Consider the following 4,012-nt stretch of genomic DNA (forward strand, 5'->3'; position numbering starts at 1 on the left):
CCATGACATACTGGTAAATGGCACAGATGACTGTCATTTCAGTCAATTTTTCATTTAGTGTAGTGTTGAAAGAACTGGTTCGATAAACCATGTGCCTTGGAAGAAAAAGTTTAGTTACTGTTCGATCAACCCTGTGCTTTTGGAGAACCAATAATTCACTCATCTTTAATACCCAAAATCGATAATCACCCTGCCTCAAAGCACTTTCCGCTTACTAAAGTTCATAATCTATGTTGTACGAGCATCAAGAGTGCCTTTTATCCAAGATATTCAAAAGAAGGCGATCTATAATCATTCCTTTTACTATTTGTAGGCTCATTGACAAGCTTTGACTAAGAATAATTGTCACGACCTAGCCCCGTAGGCCGTGACTAGTGTCCGAATTGGACACTCGTATACACACATATTATCTATTTTCAATCGACAATTAAACACGATATAGAATTTATATGGGTAGCACATTGTCTCAAACGGTCACTTATATATATACCAAAATTAGCTATTTCTTGGGGAGTCTTAATTGTCAAAAATAACATAACATAATACGTAAGCCGACAAGGCTTTCACTCCGAATGTAAATATCCAAAAACATAAGCCATACTAGTACACCAGACAACATCTACATATAACCCACTCATGTGTCTACAGACCTCTAAGAGGATTAACAATAGCATATGACGGGACAGGGCCCCGTCGTACCCCTAAATACACAAATATATACATTATAAGGATTAGTACCCAAAGTTTGGGCTCCGAGATAATGGAGCACTTCAAACTCATTGAGTAGAATCCTAAGCTGACGGCTCTCCGAAATGAGTATCTGTACCTGCAAGCATGAAATGCAGCCCCCCGAAGAAAGGGGGTCAGTACGAACTATGTACCGAGTATATAAAGCATAAAATACCGTAAAGGAGATCACATCTGCAATAAAGATTCAGGAGCTAATCACTGTACCTGTGTCTTATGAAATGAATACATGCATATCATCATCATATATCATACCCGGCCCGTTAGGGAACTCGGTGTCACAATTATATCAATATATCGTTATATGTATATATATATCATACCCGGCCCTTTAGCAAGGGACTCGGTGAATAGAGTAGTGTACACTGATACCGTACCCGGCCTATTATAGGACTCGGTGCCATAATCATATCGTCATATCATCATAATATCATATTATCATATCACGTACCCGGCCCTCTAGTAAGGGACTCGGTGAATAATGTAGTAGAATCCATACATGATAACATACCCGGCCTATCGTAGGACTCGGTGAATAATACCATAACAATATGCACGAATAAGGTATCATTAGCAATCTTGTGAAATTTGATCATTATCGGAGACTTAATAGAATAAGCAAAATAGTCCATCATTTGAAAACCAAGACAATAGTCATTATTAATCACACCAATTATGGATTATACTAAAATATGAATTATACCACAACATGAATTATACCAACTAGGATGGCTGGAATCATACACATGAGTCAAGACATAACAATATAAATTTTGAAAATCAAAAACGGTAGCCATCCGAGTATATCTACGAATAAGAGTTTCTTTGGAATTTAAGCATACGTCATTCGTTCGTTTCATATGGATCATGCCAAAAGAAGAAAATATTAACTTTACATACCTTTAGCGTTTATACGTATATGTTGTCCAATATTGTCTCAACCTATATTAAAACGTTAAGCACTATGGTTAAGCTATGGACAAGAATAAAACGTAGTCTATCGTTAGTAGGTTATTTCTAAAAAAAATTGGACAACACCTCCCCTATACCGCTCACTTTTCCCACTTTCAAACCAGCCATATAATCATCAATCAACATCAACAATCCAAAATATTGACACAAAATAAGATTTATTATTGACAATAAGCCTAGAATATTTCCACCCGACTCATGTTACCAAAGCAGTAAATTCGGAAAGTCAAGTACCTCACGTTGTATCTAAATTTTGAAAATGAAAACGGTAAAACTGGACTTTATGACCTTCATGAAACATTTAGATCTCTGTCTTAAGTTTCCAATGCAAAAGAAATCAACTCAAAAATTATTTTTTACATAGAGATATCATCAAAATACGAACAGCTATACATGAAGGATTTTTCAATCCAGAATCTGGACAGAATTTGTCTTATGATTCATGCTCAGTTTTCGACCTAATAACAGCAGATATAGACTAAGACATAAACATAAGAGTTGTAGGTACGTGTATTAGCTTTCCAAAACATGTTTAATATCTAAAATCGAAGGTCTACACAATGAGATATTCCAAAATTACTACCAGCTACTCAATTCCAAAAACGGGTTTGAACATTCACAATCTTCATACACCTTTTTCCTCCAAATTCAAGAACAACAACTCATCAACAACATCAAAACAATATCAACCATTATTATACATCATCACTAAGATAATTCCATCTATTTAATCTACCTAAAACAACCCTTTAACCCATAACTCTCAACAAATCACCAAACTAGTTTATAATACTATTTTCTCCGTTCTAATCCGTTAAAACTCTAACTAAACTTGTTAACAATGAAAAGGAGACTTTAATATTACCTTAAATTTGCAGCACCACATAAAATCTTCTCCTTATTGGCTGATTTCTAGCTCAAATTGAAGCCAACGCGACGTACAACAATTTTCTCTTCATGAGCTTCGGATTTCGGGACTTGAATTTTGGTCGGATTTGGGATTTCTCTCAAGAACTCCCTTTCTCTCTCTCTCTGGAAATTTCCAGAATTATGTTGATCTAAAGTATGAAGGAATAGTTACAAAAAATCAGATTTAATTTCGTGGGTATTGGGCCTGACCCGAATTAGAATGGGTTGGGCCGAATTCACTATTTAGTTTGGCCTGTCAGACTTAAAACGTCTATATCTTATTACTCCGATATCACATTTCGTCCCACGACTTATGGTTGGAAAGATATTTCAATTATCTACAACTTTCATGTTGAGAGTTTTCCCAAATTCTCAAATTATAAAGAGGTTATGGCCTTCCGAAGTCAGCTTACCCGAAACGTAACTTTAAGAAAAACATATTTGATGGCTTCTATTTTGATTTGGCTTAAGGGTCCTTCTTGAGATGTATTTTACTACACATAAATTATTCATATAACTTGGCATCTACAACAAATCATGTCCTTTTAAAATTCAAAATTAAAAGTCCTTGAATTTATAATCGTTAGCTTACGAATAATCCAAAATGCAAAAATACGGAATGTAACATTCTTCCCCCCTTTAGAACATTCGTCCTCGAATGTTAAACCCGCCTCATAAAGTCTTATAAGAAATTTGGGGGAATAGTCTTTTTTTTTTTGCAACAACAAATAGTTTCATATGTCAATCAATATAATTAATCGAGAGGTTTAGATTACCTGTAGGCGTAGAAAACAAGTGAGGATACTTATCCTTCATCTCTTCCTCGGCTTCCCAGGTCATCTCTTCTCTATTGTTATTTCGCCACAATACTTTGACGGAAGCCACATCCTTAGTACGTAACCTTCTGACTTGGCGATCAAGTATAGCTATAGGGTTTTCCTCGTAAGAAAGCTCCTTCGTCACCTGGATATCATCCATGGGGAATACTTTAGAAGGATCACCAATGCATTTGCGAAGCATCGACACGTGAAAAACAGGGTGCACGGCTTCCAAATCAGATGGTAGGTCCAACTCATATGCAACCTTGCCTATTCTACGAGTAACCTGATAAGGGCCAATATAGCGCGGGCTAAGCTTTCCTTTCTTACCGAATCTCATTACCCCCTTCATGGGTGACACCTTCAAAAACACCCAATCACTAACCTGAAACTCTAAGGGTCGACGTCGATTGTCTGCATATGATTTCTGTCGACTCTGGGCTGCTAATAACCTTTCCCGAATAAGCTTCACTTTATCAACAGCTTGTTGAATCATATCGGGTTCGATTAACTTAGCCTCACCAACATCAAACCAGCCAATAGGTGACCTGCACTTGCCATATAAA

General features: G+C 36.4%; 1 long non-coding RNA gene across 1 annotated transcript; it reads right to left on the reverse strand.

The window, feature by feature from the left end:
* Nucleotides 1-611: 611 nt before the first annotated feature.
* Nucleotides 612-2,830, reverse strand: LOC129874646 (uncharacterized). The gene is made up of 3 exons (XR_008762934.1): nucleotides 2,585-2,830; nucleotides 1,648-1,689; nucleotides 612-826 (listed from the first exon to the last, which is right to left on the reverse strand). It is a non-coding gene; the product is annotated as an uncharacterized LOC129874646 (long non-coding RNA).
* Between the last annotated feature and the right edge of the window lie 1,182 nt (nucleotides 2,831-4,012).

Source organism: Solanum dulcamara, chromosome 11 (genome assembly GCF_947179165.1).
Source record: "Solanum dulcamara chromosome 11, daSolDulc1.2, whole genome shotgun sequence".
Taxonomy (NCBI): Eukaryota; Viridiplantae; Streptophyta; class Magnoliopsida; order Solanales; family Solanaceae; genus Solanum; species Solanum dulcamara.